We start from the raw sequence: 18568 nt of genomic DNA on the forward strand, positions 1-18568 counted from the left end.
CTAATAATTTTCAATATGCATTCGCGAATGTATTTGCATATATTTCACATATTCATGTGCCACATATAAATGTGGTTAAATTAATAATCGAACTCTCTCATTTGCGAATATATTTTGCCCGAAGTGGAGAGCTCGAATTGACCTCTTAAAATCGCGTTAATAATTCTATTGGCGACGAAGTCACATGAACGATTCATCACAATCCTTAAGGGATGACTCTAATGAGATCGGTCACGATTTGCTCGCTCACGATCGCCGAATTAATCCGAAAATCATCGGGCACGAGCGCGGCGACGAAATCGGTCTTATATCTGCCCACCGCTCGCGCAAATAAATCATTCCCCTGATTGATTTATGTCGTTTGCATACCATTAATTATGCCGGAATAACGATCGGTGCCTCCCGCAGGCTCGCCTTTCTTTCCCGGATTAATCGGATTCCCAGTACTCGTGCCAACGAGCGACTTCCTCTCCTCGGTTTTAGGCCGAGACGTAATTAAGTATAACAATAAGATATCAAAGAAACAAGGTATACACAAACTATATGTAAATTTAATTTGCAAGAAATAAATAAGATGGATATGCATTGTCTCGAAAAAGAATGTGCCGAATTTTAAAGAGCGGGACAATTTCTCGAAAAGTCGTAATACTGAAGTCCAAATAGCGAGACAATTTCCTGAAATATTTAATTGCTTTGTTATACACAGTTAGATGCATTGACATCTGTCCATTTAACTTTTTTAACGGTGATTTGAAATAACTACGCGATTCCTCCTTTTTTTGTTTAAGCTTTCAGTGGACGCGTGGTGTATTGTTCACCCCAGCTTTTAGTTTTTTTTAGAAAATAAATTTTTTCAGTGCTGTCTTTTTCAGTATTTTTTCTTGATCCTCTTCCTAACATATTAACGTCGATGCTAAAGTTGACTAGAATGTAATTTAGGCACCTCATGTGTTTCTAGTTCAAAGTTCTACTTTAGTTAGTGAATTTATAGTAAAAATAGTACGATCAAGAGAGAATTTTTATGATGTTGTTTTACTATATATTTTCGATTGATCAAAAACATAACCTAATAATTCAGCCTTTTAACATATCTGCATGTTTTTAGCCATTAATTAATTAATAAATTAACAAATAAAGCGTTTATAATAAAATATATCATTATATTTTTTATTTATGTAGCAGTACAGAAACGTTTATTGATTAAATATATATTTTCGATTAAGACTGTTTAGCTTTAAGAATATATTTATATGTTATATTCATGATTGTAAAAAGTTAAATATTATAGAAAGTTAAATATGTATTTTTACGTTATAATTTTGTACGTATTTTTATTAAATTATAATAGAGAATAAAACTGACCCAACTGGAGGAGAGAGGACTGACCTGTTGGAGAGTTAATAAACATATCTAAATTTTTTTCTTTACTGCTACTTTTTTTATGAATTTTAAAAAACAAAATACAAAATATATCATATTTTTATTTATATTTGCTACAAGTTTTAAAAGATACGATAGTTTAAGTGAATCAAAAAGAATTTAATATTTTACCATAAAACTTTCTCAGGCATATCATTTAAGAGATTAATACACTTATACTGTTTTTGAAGCAAAATTTCACCTCGGAAAATTCGGAAAAATCGTATTTCGAAATATTGCTTTGGTATTCGAATTTCGATGTAGTTTCCCGAGAACTTGTTTCTGAACTTCGAGATTTTGATTTCTCGGAACAACATATGTCCACCATAAATAGCGATATCTCTTTTATCTAAATTGGGCTGCAAAAATCATTAACGTAACCATTCGCGCGAAGTCATTGCGTTATCTTATTTATTCTCCGCTTCATTGAATGTGTTCAGCTTTATTTATTCAATTTCTATATTTTATTGTGCGTTTCGGCTTTTTTACTCTCTCGTCGCGATGCGCGCGAGGCTCGCTCGCGAGTCGCGCGTCGCGAGCGAGCAGACACTGCATAAATCTCCGTAGCCGCGGGTATCCGCGACTCGCATGACTCCGTGCCGGCCACTATTATGCAAATCAGTCGGTGGTACACCATGGTACCCGGCCAGCGAGCGATAAAGCATCCGCTATACAAGCCTTCCATTGTGAATGCGCGCATTGGCCCTGGAAGCTGCCTGGAAAAGGGCAAAAGACGACGGGCATGTGCGATCGCGTATAACAACGTAGAAGTCTCGCGAAGAAGAAAGAGAGACAGAAATTCTTACGCTGCATTGCGAAACGCGAATTGTCTGCAAATGCATAAATAAAAGCGTCGAACGACACACGGATGAAGTTACGAGAAGATCCCGATCGTTGACCCTCGTGAAATTCGACGAAGTGTAGCCACGAGTGACCGTAAGGAATAGGCCAGTGACCCTAAAGGATTGAATTCATCAGTGGGAAGCTCGCGATTAAAGCGACTTGTTACTCGTAGAGTGGTGCGATGAATCGCGAATCATACGAATGAAATTTAAAGCGTATATGCCATATGCCGGTTTGTATACAGCGTCGCTGATTTCGGGACGATCGCCGGCCTTGAACTTGAATGGGTCCGTGCGTGCCGATAGAATCGATGCCATTGATTTTTTTTTCCTCTACGCGCCTCGGCAGCTATACATATATGTATGGGGCGGTGCGCGAACAATTGAGAGGTACTCTCAGCATGTATGAACTGGAACACCATTGTGCGAGGAATAAAAAAAACGGGTTAGCATTATCTGTATCGTGAACACTGCGAGCCGGCTTGGAAAAAGAAAAAAAGATGCAGAAAGGGAATATAATTGAACGAATCGAGCGTGCGTCAATGGTGATGACAGATCGGCAGATTTATTTCTATCCCAAAGAAATTGTCCCCGAAAATCCGTAATGTGATTTCAGAAAAATTGCTAATATTCCCGATTATAATATGTGAGATATAGAACACTCGAGGATTATGCTTTTTCAAGTAGATATTGAGAAAATTAGACGCTGAATTTTATTTTTAAGCAGATACTCAGACAGATAGTTGTACGTAAATTTGGCAACAAATTTACTAGTCGCGATTTGTAAAAGTCATGTCTTGTAATATTAATAACAGTAATATTCAGTAAACAGTATTAATCATATTACTGATAAATAAGCACACAGGTGATGATTAGTTGTCGAATTTGAATATTTGATTCGAGTGCCCTCTAGTTATCCTAAGAGTAACAGACGAGAAATAAAATTCATACGCAGTTTCTACACGATGACGTTATCGACGACGTGTACGATCGTCATGACATTCCCATAAATGTGATCTATAAAAGGGACGGTTCAGGCGAGTAAGGAAATGGATCAAAACCGGGCCGCATGCAATTCTGCGAATTTACTGCATATTGCCTCGCGCGTTCTTCTAGTCTACTTCTTTCTTTTTCGACGAGCCCCACCGTTCGATTTCGAGACCCCCATGACCGATTTGTTCACGTCGTATCGGTCCTCAAAGGTGGAAGCTCAAAGGCGGGTAGTTAGTCGTTGGTCAACCCTGGTAATTGCGCGTAACCATGGAAATGCCTGTTTGTTTGGGGTTCCTCTGGTCATATCGGCTCGAGCGGAGACTCCGGAGGGTGAAAGGGTAGACTTTCGAGGCCACTGAATGCAAAGAAGGGTTGTAAAGGGTCGGCCGGAAGTCAAGGACGCACTCGGTGACTTCGGGAAACTCGGCCAGCGGCGCACGATTCTCTCTTTTTTCCTCTTCATCGTGGATAATATCATGCACGCGTGACACGCTACAAATAGCAGCGCATAAAAGTCAGACGCAAACGCGCGTGTATTGACATATGCTTGTGGATACGTGTGTTAGTGATGGATATTGATTATTAATTATAAAGAAAAAAAGAGAAAGATGCTTATTAATTAATTGATTGATTGATTGATTTACAGGAAAGAGACACTCTTTGATACACACGATTAAAGTAGAGTGAAAGTTTCTACAAATTTACAATAACTCAAATGAATTAATTAATTATAAACTGACGAACTAGTGAGAATAGTAATTTTCCAGAATTGAAAAATTTAAACAATTTACGAGCAATAGATAACACCACAAAGTAAATAGACAAATGTACATTTGGCAGAATTTTTTTTAATCGATTTGTAAAGATTGCGACCCTTATGAGTAATTCATAAATATATAGTTCATAAATATATATAATATATAGAATATAAATATATTAATATAATAACTATATATTTATATATTAATATATAAATATATAAATATATAGTTCATAAATATATATTCATATTTATTATATAAAATATCGAATATAAAAATCAAAAATAAAAGCACGAAAAAATATTTAAAAAATAATAAAAATTTTGCAGTATGTTATGCAAAATGTAATACAAAAATTTCATTGTAATTTTGAATAAATTTGTATAGTTGCATTAATATACTAAAAATTAATATACTAAAAAATTAATATACTAAAAAATTTATTGTATAATGTAAATTCAATAAATAATTCAATATTACTATATTTTTAATGAATGTAACGAAAAAATTGTAGAATTTTTGTCATCGATTGTTTTATGCCGTGATGATCATCGAAGAGCGTCTGGGTATGTTTAATGTTGCCTCTGTCTAATTAATAGCGGCGAATAAAATTTTCCAATAGAAGGACAGTGGTAATTGTTTGTTGTTCAATGAAAGAAGGAGAATATATGACGTACATCTTTTTTTTTATGCAGAAGGAAATGAACTGATCGACAAGTGAGATTGGCGAATTCCCCGCACGTGCGTTACTCATCCAGTATACATCCGTCGTTACACATCGATCTTTATCGAGTAGCTACGGAGAGCCCGACACACTATATTATATCGTGATTTTTCATCGTTCGGGGAACACACGTGACAGCGAAAGTGCCGGTTAAAATATACCAACGAACGGTGAGAATCGAGAAACACTCTTAGATAGTTGAATCATTTCCTCCCGCTAAGCAAAAATATCGTCATCGCCTTCTGAGTCTGATCAACTCATTCGACGAGCGAACGAAACGACGCACCCTTTGGTCAACTGCATTCATCTTGCTGCGTTTCGGCGCAGGCGGCGCAACGCTTTGACACGCACTTGCTCAGAATAATTCGAACCCTCGTTTAAGTAACCAGGTCATTGCATCGTAACACCGCGGCAAGCTTTGAAGGCCATCCCCCGGCTGTTTTGCACGACGGCGAGTAACAAGTGCGACGCATTTCGAGCGACTCGGTACCACCGAAGTCCGATGAGTGCTCGCTTTCGTGTCTTCCTACTCGTCGTCGTAGTCGCCGTCGAGGCAGCTAATTTCGCGTTCGTCTTTAAACATTCGTCGCTCGCTCACGAGGAAGTCGGATGGGGTAGATGAGACCCGGGAGTAAAAGCGACAGCAAGAGAGAGAGAGAGAGAGAGAAGGAAAAAGAGAGAGAGAAAAAAAGAGAGACGGCGGATCCGAAGGGTGAAAAAAGGAAGTGGCCGAAAAGAAACGAGAGAACGAAGAAGAGAAAGCTGACGAGAGGGAGCAACAGAGACGGGATTATCGAGAGAAGCGGCACGAAGGGCTACGAGGGGGTGAGACGGGGCGCGGGGTTCCCGAAGCATCCCCACCCGGTGGCCCATCCGCCCCTGAAAAAAGAGTTAATATTGATCCGTTTTTTTATTTGAGTCACCCCCAGGTTTTTCACCCTCGCTATTTTTTCTTCCCCCGGTCGCAGGGATCGCCGCGCCGTGGCGCGGGTGCGACGGAGACGGAATTAGTGTTTCTATAGCAACTCTCTACCCCGTCCGTCCGTTCGTTCGTTCGTTCGTTCGTTCGCTCGCGCTCGCTCGCTCGCTCTTTCGTTCGTCGGTCCGTCCGTCCGTCCGACCGTGCGTACCAACGTGCGTCTGCTCGTTCGTCCGTGGAAGACTGCCGGTCCGAATCATCCCTCGCGATCCTGACCCAAATAGATACATGCAAATTTTGCAACGACTTTACTAAATCACGTAGTGTGTTAAGATGCGCAGAAGGACAGAAGTACGTAAATTTTGCTGCAACTCTACTGGTCGATTTGTAAAGGTTGCATCTCTTATGAGTGCTTCACACAGCATATCATATTTATCATATAGAATGATAAAATAGAAATACGAAAAAACAATACAAAGAAATCTCAAAATCTATTCAAAAAAGAATATTCCATATAAAATGTAATACGAAAATCTGAGTGCAACTTTTAGTGAGTTTGTTTCTTTGAGTGTTTCTGCGTTAATATAACCAAAAATTTATATTATATGTTATGTAAATTTAATGATTAACATAATATAATAAATTTGCTTCATAAGTATAATTTATAACATTGTAAAAAGTTTCTATCAGCAATATTGTCTCACGTCATAATAACTACGAAAACTTGATCATAAATTTTATCTGGGGTAGTAAATTAATCGGTAGCGCGATTATTTTTTAATGTTTGTATTACAATTATACATATAATTCATTATATTTGTGTTAATATGAAGTAACAAATGAACAATAAGCTAATAAATTAACGAAATTTGTATTTACGATATCGGGACAAAATGGGCAAATTATTACTTAGCTAGATAAGTTATCTATCCCAATGCAAGTTTTAAAAGAGAACCAGTATAGTGATGAATCGACCTAAATGATTGCTTAGCGGGAAGCCGTTATTGCGGCGCGTAGTAGCCAAACGGTTGATTATGTATCATTGAATTGTTCAATTTATGTTACATCTGGAAATTTCGCTTACCACTGATGAGTTTTGAACTCGTAACTCTAGATGTTGAGTTATCTACATAATGAGTTACGCCATATATTTATATATTTTATATATTTTATATATTTATATATTTCATAATTCTATGAAGACAACACAGGATAAAGTTGCTGTAGAAAATTTATGTACACTCGACTGATTAAAGATTACACAACACAACGTCTAAAATCGGCCTTTAAGACGTCTCTCAAACGTCGGAATATAAAACGTCTTATGTATTTTAGACGCTGTGTTGTGTGAGCACTTTTCTTTCATGAGTTTATAATAATACATTCAATATCTAATATAAAAAAATATATCTTCTAAAAATTAAAAAAAAATATAAATATGAGATATGTTATGAAACTCATCAAGGAAAAATGTCGTAACCTTTAATCGACCGATTCTACAGTCAAATGATTAATAATACCTTTATCTGTTTTGTAACGTATTCCATATACAATAGAAGAATTTTTAGTAATTCTCAGGAGACATGTTTTTTTATTGTATAGGAATATGTTGCAAAACTCATCGAGGAGAAGTGTTGCTACGCTTAATCAGCCGACTGATTAGATAGATTAACATCTATATAGGTTTGGCGATTATCTAAATTATTAAAATTTTTCAACCAGGTGCGTATGCATTCGTGTCTAAATATGTATTTATTAGTTGCATATTAACTGTTATTTAATTGAGGAAGTGACAACGATGTTTTAAAGCAACTGTGGCATTTAGATAGTTTAATGTTTTGTTTGCGTCATATAAAAGAATATAATATAATTTAAATAAAAAGCTAACTGTATAATAATAATTGAATAATAATTACAAAGCATTGAATAATAATTACAAAACTATTATCCATATTATATGTCAATATTAATTTCTTTCATATTTTCTTACTAAATTGTATTATTTTTCCACTGATTAGGCGTAATACTTCGTCAATAACTCTCCTTAATGACGCAAAGAAAACATCAAGCAGTCAAAGCATCGCAGCTGTTTTCGAAATATCATCATTGCTTGCTTTTACTTAATCAATAATCATAACAAACGCATATCTCGAAACGAATGCGCCTAGTCAAAAAATTGTAGCAACTCCCAGTCTAAAGAATGGCCAAGTACATATACATTTTAATATACATCTATGTATCTGAACATATATAATCCCCAACCCTACAAATCTCAATAACATCATTGACTGAAATCGATATATTTCCTCAAAGTTTACGTAACATTTACTTTACTCTGTTTAAACATAAACGAGCAGTTTATATTTAGTAATACTTATCACCGATAATGTCACATAATGAAGTAAAAATTTTAACTAATACATGATATAAATTTGATAATAAATTCAATACAATATATTTGTCATAAATATAATAAAGCAATTGAAAAATTATCATCAGTCGATTGTTGCACATGGCAATCACGCAAATCTATTGGGTGAGTAGATAAGAGGCCATGATATAGCATTCTATTACCGTAGATAGACTTTCCTGATTACCACGACGCGAAACAATTAATAATAGACACTTAATGCTTTAAATTACATTTATGAAGCAAATGTATTGAATTAATTATTAAGTTTACATCATATTTTAATATAAATTTTTTGTTATATTGATGTAACAACAAATTAATAAAAATAAATAGAAATAAATTTACATTTATATTTCCATATTACATTTTATATAACGTTTGCTCTGAGCAAATTTTGATCATTATTTTCAGGTATTTTTCGTATTTTTATCTTGTCATTTCATGTGATAAATATTAATACTACATAAGTTATAAGAAATGTGATCTTTATAAATCCGCGAACAAAGTTATTATCAAATTGACGTACACCTATCTAGCTAAAGAATCACACGTGTACACAATACGTTTCGACATTAATCATTGACTGAGAAATCGACTTGAAATCAACTGATTTATCGCCAACGTAAATATTCACTTACCAATAGTAATTAACGATTAAAAGTGAGATGCGTACGAAATCACTTTTTCAACTAATTTCATGCGGACTTTTAGCAAAGTTTGGATTTTGAGGTTGAATTGTAGGTTCGCCAACAATTGGCTGTCATTGCCTCGGAATCATTTTCGCGTTTCGGCGAATAAAAGCACCTCTTGTCGCTTGCATTACCGCTAAAACACGCAGAAATGAAACGAGTTCTCGACATTCACGATCTTTTATTTGTACTTTCTACGGAAATACACGCAACCTTTGTCACACGGCGTATGTATATAGATACTGGCGCGGGTACGCGTCCTTTCGCGGAACGCAGACGATATCGGGCCGCGAGTTAAATTCACCCCCAAATCAGGAAATATGAAGCTCCGATCGCGCGCTCGTATATTCTCAGAAGAGGGTCGGTACTTTGGAATACCTCTCCGGCTTGTAAGTCGATGCATATTTCAGAGGAACAGCCACGGTTTCTTCCGGAATATGCTCTGGGCGAATCGCCCTCCTTTCCCCTCGTCTGCCCGTCTTCTTTCTTATTCCTTTACATTCCCTTTGACCGGATCCTTCCCGCCTAATAATACTCTTCTGCTATTCCCGTATCTTGGAATTCGTTTAATGCCCGCGATAACGGGCCTGCGCTAAGAAGGGTTACGGACGACACAAAGACACGAGGAACAAATAATGCAAATAAGAATGTAATATACGAAAGCGAGTTTTCAGCTGCAATACTTTGTAGCTAAGGAAAACCGCGATAGCCCTGACATATACTGCAAAAAAAAAAACTTTCCAGCACTGGAGTGTACTGAGCTGAGATGGGCGTTCAAAGTCGTTCTTTTATGATGCAGACGCTCGACTAAACTTGGACAGGTCACTCTGGCGCGTTGGCACGAGACGTCGAGACTACACTGAGAATGAATTGGAAAAGCAAAAACGCGGCATGAGACAATGGAAATAAAAAAATCATAAAAAACGAATTTGTATTTCTGTACTTTGAGCGCAATTGAATCAATGTTCCTAAAACGTATATAAATTTAGCAGTAATTTTATTACTTGATTTACAAATGTCGTATTCCTTATAAACAGTTCTTATGGCGTTATATTTATTACATAGAGAATGATAAAATAAAAATAAAATACAAGCAAAAATAATAACTAAAACAAAAATAAAAATACAAACAAAATATGAAAAATTCATGAAAATTTGGGCCGAACAGTAAATCATATAAAATGTAATATGAAAATCTAAGTGTAATTCTAAATAAACTCGTTCATATGTATCAATACAACAAGAAATTATATTGTACGATTTAAATTTAATTATTTTTAATTTAATACAGCATATTTGCTTCATAAATACAATTTAAAAAATTGTTAAATCCCCATTATGAATTGTCGTGTGATAATTGGTACGTTCAATATTGGTATCTTCAATTTTTCGTTTCTAATCTCCGAACAATTCAAAATGACACATTATATCAATTGTACTGATTAACTTACACTTTATTACGGTGATTAGAAAAAGAAATTCATTGTATTGAAGAGAATTTCAACATTCTAAACCGTTTGTAGAAATCCACGAGATTTCTACATTGAGAATGGAGAGAATGGATATCGAGATATTTCCACTTCCGATCGATCTGCCGATCGAATCTTCCAAGGAACAAATTTGTATTTGTCTTTGCAGCTAAGAGCAACGACGATGTTTTCAAGAGTTCCACGCTCCACGAAAACTTCCAGAGTCGAGGGTAAACCGAAGCTGAGCGAACGGCCCGGAGTGTCGTCACGGAGGAGATGCTTGGTAAACTCAGTAAACTCGGACAGTGCCGCTTTCACGTCGCCGGGAACCTTTTGAGAGAAGTGCTCCTTAAAGCCGCGTTGGCGCGAACACGGCTCGACGATGCGCATGGAGCTGCAACCGTGCGCAGGGGTTGCTCTTATTTGAGCGGGGTGGGCCCCGAGAGGCACGGAAACCTCTTGCTGGCCGATGTCACCTAAGCGTCGGATCGTTCCGCGTTCGAATCCACGTCTTTACGACGGCCAGGCTTACTTTTACGTCTAACCTACGGCAGCAGCCGCCACTTTCCACGGCTACGTGACTGCTTAGCTAACTCGTGCTTTCGAGCCGAAAGAATGTTCCTCGATGCTTTGGCTTAATGTCACGATCGCTGTCATCCTAGCATCTCGCGGCAATCACTACCCAGATAGACAAGTGTGTATAAATTTATATGATAAATGTGCCAAAATGATCTTAATTATCTTACTTTGGGCGATTTTTGAAAATATCTTTAGGAAAAATTACTTTAAGTTGTTCAAATTAACTTAAAGTTGCTTAAAGTTAATTTGAATATCTTAAAGTAATTTTTCTTAAGGGTGTCTCCCATTTTTTCTTAATTCTGCCCTTTCCTTAATTGTCTTCATAAATATAATAAAAAAGTTCATCTTCGTCAATCAAGCGACGTACATTATAACAATCATGCAAGACCATTTGAGTCTCTCTAGGTATATACGGACGTGGAGAAAATCGATTGACGCAAGACACTTCGAGACGAACGTCACAGCCCATTAAAATTATAGACACCCAGTGATGGAAGATTTATAAAGCGCACTGCCACATAATGTGCGCTGGTGAACATATAATGTACAAAGTGTGTTGCGGAAGCCTGTACATGTGTGATTATAGTAATTCTTGCCGGTTTATCATGTTAATATTTCTTCTCATTCGACTGCCCATCCTCAACGAGCGTCGTGCGATAGATATGAGCGATCAAACATGTAATTTCGATCGGAAATCGAGTATTTATCTTCACTGTAATCTTGACATATATTTCACTGTTCAAGCATCAATTAGTCAAAGCACAAAATTTTGTTGGGACGCATAAATGTGCAATTAAATGAGCAATTAAATGTGATAAAATAGAATCATATAACAATAGCTGCGTTCAACGGAGAAAGCTGCTTCGCAACCGTTGCCAAATTCGTGAATCTAATTGGTGTGTGTTCTTAGACTCGTATTAATAGTCATTGCTTGAAACTTGCTTCAAGTGAGCTATCCAGATTTGAATTTAGAATTAGGTGAAGACTTTTCAGTTGAACTGCACGATTACAAATGTAAATGTTACGCATATTATAATTCAATTGAAAAATTTTTGGATTTAACTCTAAATAAAAATCTGAGAAACTTTTATAAGACACACACACACAAGTTTCAAATGACGACTATACGAGCCTTGAGGGAATGCCTCAAACTTAAAAATTTCATCGATAAAATGCCGACTTTTTTTGTAAAGTTTATATCATCTTAATTGTATAGAATTATAAATGCTTTTACACAATAAAATTTGTGCAAGAATAAATTGAAGCATTGCTCAATATGTGACGAAAACAATAAAATGTTTCAAGATTGATATCTCGAGTTGTCATTTAGACTTTTAAACATTTAACAAAATTTTAAATATTTTCCTTAAATATGAAAGTTGTGCAGCTTATATATACCGAACGTATGTTTGGTTCATTTAAAAAAATTTCAAGGAACATTGCTATACAACTGAAATTTAAAAGCTTAAAAGTATACAAAAAGTTTGTTAAATTAGAAGATTTCTATATACTTCTAGGTGAACAACCTTTGAAGCTCTCGTATAAGCATAGTACAGATTAAGGTGAACATAAAAAATCTATACTATTTTGCGATATTCGCAATAATTATCGAGATATTAATTAAAAAAGATAATTAGATATAATTATTTGGATTAGATAATTAGATATTAGTTAATAAACTAGATAATTACACAATATTAATATATTATTACGAGCAACTGTCCGCCAATTTTCTATAATTAATAATTAAAGATCTACACAATCTTGTGATTTACACAATTATTATATAGATTATTACATACATGGTTAAGTTTTTTACTAAATATATGATAAAACAAAGAAGTATATATTTATATAAGATCTATGTGTATAATAAATTCAAAAAGACTAGCGAATTTGACATCTCCTTAATCTTGACTAAAACTGAGAGTACATCAATCGGTTGCATAAATTTTACAACAGTTGGAAAGCAGCTTTCTCTACTGAAAGCAATCAATGTCAATGGTTGAAATCAATCGGAAACATTATAACAGCTGAACGCGTTTCATATCAATTAAATGCATTCTTGGGAATCGTTTATTTCACACTTTACTAGCTTTCTCTGGAAAGATTTTGCGTTTACTCCGTGGCCGTTTTACGATCGATCTAACAAATTCATTTGATGTTCCTATGGTTTCGATAGATCTCGAAAAGTTACTAACTACCTCGGGGCACCTGTCATTCGGAAAGGTGAGCTTCTCTGGGCATTAGCGGAATAAGATGACGGCTGATAAATAGCGCAGTCGTAAAGATAGGAAAGCAGGTGAAGAAAACCCGTCTCAAACGAAAGTGTCCAGCTTACTTTGCTCTGATATTATCACTTGCCATCGATATATCTCTACGGTGTATCTTCGTGCATGCCAGCAAGCCATATACCTAATTCAATTTATGCAGCGTATCGGACGTTCTCATTTGATGAAATTCATGTTGCATTTATTCGTTAACGTATGTTAAGAAGGTTCTAATACTATTCAATCAGTATTTTCTTACTAAAATCGTTTAAAATGATTTTATAATAGAAAATAATTTTGCAATAATTATTAGTGAGATGAAATTCTTAATTATCACAGTATATAGTCTTTATATACGTTAAAAGTGATCAAATATTTTAAAAGTGACAAAACAAAGATTGTAAGATATTCTTTTAATATTAATATCAATTGTATGAAAAAGAGTATCAACATAAAATGTATTCTTTGTTGCATTTTATAACTGATAAGTTTTATTTAATTTGAAAAGTATAGACTGAATGTTATAAATATCTCGGGAACAATAAAGCATTAATAATTATTGAAATTTCTGTCACGCATTGTTAGCTCGATTAACTTATGTATTATATATACTCACAGCAAATGCAGAATATAACCATTATATAACATACACGTGATAAAACTGTTATTATACGTTATTAATATTGAGGTTATTCCGTTTTATACTTGCTTTATATAACTATTATATTGCTCTGTTATTTACTATAAATAAATATAACTATAAATAAATAAAAACAAATAAATATAGTGTAAAGTAATATAACTTAAATATAATAGTAAGTGTAATATTCGCATCTGTTTATATTATATAACATATTTATATGCAGATGTTAGATCGTTCTTTAGATGACGGCTGTTTCTCGTAGATACGTAATATGATCCATTAAAGCATATAAGAACTATAAAGTCTGTTCTTTTTAACTGAACTGCCTGAACTGGTACAATAAGTTAAAGTGAAACAAAATATATTTGTCTCACTTTAACTTATTGCGCCAGTTCAGACAGTTCAGCTAAACAAACCTTATGATTGCGCTATGGCAAAAGTTGTGCCGTGGTGCTCACTCTTACGATCAAGTAACATTTTTTTTACTAATGATGATTATTTTTACAAGTATCAATCGCTATCACTGTAATATCATCTATAACGATGAGAGCGCGAAAAGTTTTTTTTACCTAATCAATTTAGAATAACAAGATATTTTCATATTATTGTGCTTATGAGAAATAGTTAGTATTATATTCTTGCATCTATGTAACTGTAATACGTTTGAATAAAACATTAACTAACGTGTAAAATAAAAATACCAATGCCCGTATCTAATCCTGGACATTCTTATTGTTTTAATTTCAAAATATAAATATTTCAACTTTTAACATAAAATATATATACAAGTATTGAGTATGTACATACATTCTATGTTAAAAATTCAAATATTTGTATTTAAAGAGTAACTAAAATAATAAGAATGTTTAAGATTAGGTATGCGTCTGGGAATTGATACTTTTGCCTTACGTTACATGTTATATTGTACGTTACACGTTTCGCTATTCTATATCAATACGACAATCATATTATTATATTTGCTTAGTACATATTATAGGTTTATCTTATATTTACTCGAGAGAATCTCCTTAAGTAAACGCATTGGGAGCCGCTTCGAAAAGGACACACCGATATACTTAAGCGATGTAAACTAAAATCAGTAAATTGTTATTAAAATATGGGCCAAGCTCTTTGGCCACGACGATAATTTTTGTCCGATCATTAGCAAGTTATGAACGTAATGAGCCGCTTTTTAGCCGAGGACGGCCGCCGTCGCCGTTGCGATAGCACCTGCTCTTCCGCGACGAGAAATTTTTCAAGGGACACGAAGTCTATAATGCCTAGCGATTTTAAGTGGTGGCAAAAGGATTCGCCATATGGCGCGTCGGTCCGACGGACGCGCCGCGTGCCGCTTCGCATCGCCGCGAGAATCGAACAGTCGTGCCCCGAGAGCCAACGGTGCTTCGAGGAACGAGGGCCCATTTATTTCGCGTGTGCTGTATAATTAGGACTCGAAGACTGGCCACACGGGAGAGCTTATTGTCCGTTTTTTCTCCTTCCCGATCTGTGGAAAACGAGTTTTGGAAATATATTACAGGGCGCCGTGTGGTCGGACGAATTCGAGAATTTGACCGTTCCTCGACGGCCGGTTGAGAGATACTTCTTCCGCGATTATTGGTCGTTAGGATAGATCGAGAGATAATCTTATCGGCGGAAGAGAGAGAAAGAGAGCACAAACAATAGGATTTTTAAGGAGGAAAATGTGTTTATCCTTCCGTTCACACGATTATCATTCCATTCAGTGCGATAGCCGCAGTAGCATTATTCACTGTCCTAACATGTTTAACAATAAAAGAGTTGAGCGATACATATATATATATAATACAAACGATAAACGAGATAAACGATAAGCGAGGGCTTTCGCTTATCCAAGATTTGGAAAAGGACTGTTGGGTTCTTACGACAGACATATGACTGTCGAGACTGAGTGATTTGAGTAAAACGGGAAGCTATTTAGGCTCTTTAAGGGTCACAAAAAGGCACAGTCAGATGGAAGCTACAAAGCGGCGTTTACGATCACAGACATCTGTAAATACAGAATTTCTTTATCAGATCCTCGAGAGGCGTTCTGTTAACTCGACCGACTACAATCTAAACCGATTATATATCTAAAAATCCTTATCATCCGCCCATTGTCCATGGCTAAGAGATAGCATGAGATTCGTGGCACGCTCGTGCTTACCGTGAACCGCGAAGTACGTCGCCGAAGAAGCAGCGCGCCGTGATTCCACCCCCAGGTGGTTCACCCCGTGCGACGCGTAAAGGCATCGCGCGCCCCGGGATTTTACGTAATTTTGGGTTTCGCCGGTATAATGGTATCGCGTTTCTTGGGACGCACCGTCGGATTGGCGCATTGTCAACGGCGGGGCCACCTAAGGCCCCCGAGGTGGGGTGGCAGTCTGGAATCCCTTTCATCCCTCTTTCTCCGCGCGTAGCACGCGCGCTTCGCTTCCATAGAGGAGTTTTTTTTTTACCAGAAAGACAAAAAACAAGGAACGCCGAGGCAAAAGCGGAAAAAGGGGGAGCTCGTTGGTCCTCCCTCTCCTCTCCTCCGTCCTCCTTCACCTTCTCTTGCCGTCCGCATCCCCTTTTAGGGACGCGTGGCGTGGCACACGTCGCCATTATTCTTCCACTTCGTCTTCGGTCAAACCGGGACCGACGCCGCGAGAGGAAATTTACGGTGCGCTCGTTGCGGTGCATTTCGGGAAATTCATCGCCGCACAGCGTCTGCCCTCCTAAGGGTTCGAAAGATCGCTCTCAGTCGCGCCAGAAAGCAATGATCTTTGAGTATATATCCGTTCGCGGCTTCTGAGAGCTACGTAAGATAACTTGTCCAAACACTTAGGGCCTATAAATGAACGTTTAAAGTCTGTAAGTGAACACTCGAGCACCAAACTCCAGTATTTGATCAGGCGAAGTCAGTTTCTGAGACACACTTTTTCTGATATAATCACATAATCTGTGAGCTACTTTTAGTTGCTTATTAGAACGAGGCACAAAGGACGTCTGTTTGAATGCCGTAGATGAGCTCCTTAGGATTCACCCTCCACAACAATTATTACTATTATTATTACTATTATAGTTACTCGAACTATGAAAAGTACGCCACATATTTTAATAAATATTGCAAATCATTCATTCATTGAGTGACGTTCAGTTACCGGACAAGTCACTCTGCCGACTCGCAATCAAAAGCGATTCGCATATCACTGATCATTTCGCGAAAATTTTCGCGAGAATGAGACGTACGAGTCCATTGTTGATGAACATTGTCGGGGAAACTGAATTGTATCGCGAGAGACCGAAATAATTTCGTGTAAGCGACTACATTTTGGCAGAAGCAGCGCAGAATGAAGTAAACAAAGTGTCGTCGCAGCGAAGTGCGAGCGCTACTCGCGAGTTTATGCAATCTTCGTGAAAGATAAACGGCGCTTTTTTATGCAGCGAAATTAAACGCACCATTACACCGCGAGGACGCGGCCACAATCAAATGTGTGAATGTTTACCTATTTGTAGCAGTACTCCAGGTAGAACGGTGCGTACAGATCCCGAGGGGAGACCGTTTTTCCGGATTCCGGTCCCAAAACAGCTCTCCGCGGCTCTCAATGCCGCCGCTGCTGCGCCCGTTCGCTTTGTCGCGTGCTGCCAGACTTCCTTGACGTGTTGGCACAGTTTTTGACAATGGAGCCAATGCCGTAGGAGTAGTAAACCTATACGCCTGCACCGTTGTGCAACGAAAAGCGACGATTCCCCTTGGTCCTTCGCTCTGAATTTAGTATCTGCTTACCTTTCGCTCGTTTTTCCTGCAAGAACTATGAGATTTTAGATAATAGTCGCGGTAATAGCGTTAGCGTCGCGAAGGAGGACGGTATAAAATTCATAGCACTCCGAATACATCCATGCATTAGTTCACAGATGTGTTAAGAATTAGTAAGATTTTTCAGGAGAAACATTTGAATGTTTAGATCATTGTATTAAGAAACACCATCCAAATTACATTTCATCTGCTTTTAAGAAAAAGCCTCTTAGGCCTAGTTGGACCAACATTATTTTGGCTTTAAGCAAAACTTAAACATATATCTATCTTTATCTTTCTTTTTAAATAAATGAAGACAAACATATTTAAGTCTCACTTAAAAATAACGTTGGTGCAACCGGGTCTTAGTGTGTTAGATATTAATCAATTAAAATTTTCACTGACTAAAATAATCAACGAATTGATAAACCAAATTAATCAGTCGTCGAATAATTTAATCGATAATTTAATTACGACGAATAACTTAGTTACATATTGATAAAATTATTAATAAATCATTATTAATCAATATAAAATCAATTATATCAAAGTTTGATTAATAATCAAATGTTAAGTGCGGCTTTGGGCATTAACCGATTAAAATTTTTATTAACTAAAATAATCGGCAAAGCAATAAGCAAAATTAATCAATCGTCACGAATATGATAATATAATCACGAATAAAGCAGTTGGCTGATGAAATTAATTATTATTATATATGTATTAATCAATGGTATTGATTAATAATCAATCACATTCCATTAATTACTTTTGGACAATGGTTATCAGATGTTTTCGTGAAGTAAACGTGTAGGTGCGCTGAAACAAGTGTTTGGTATTTGTGAAAAAACAATACGGCTGGCCCGCATATAAATCTAATTTTGTTAACCCGATTCAATAGTAAAATATAGAACATGCGATTATGCGATTGCTGCAACCACAGAGTAAGTGTTGTGCTGAAAAAAATTATTTTCATCAGTCGATGGAATTATTTGTGATTTTACATAGGACAATTGATTAATTTTATTATTGATTTATCTATTATTTTAAT

Source organism: Odontomachus brunneus, unplaced genomic scaffold (assembly GCF_010583005.1).
Source record: "Odontomachus brunneus isolate Ranch 3 - 2012 unplaced genomic scaffold, Obru_v1 Obru_scaffold_081, whole genome shotgun sequence".
NCBI lineage: Eukaryota > Metazoa > Arthropoda > Insecta > Hymenoptera > Formicidae > Odontomachus > Odontomachus brunneus.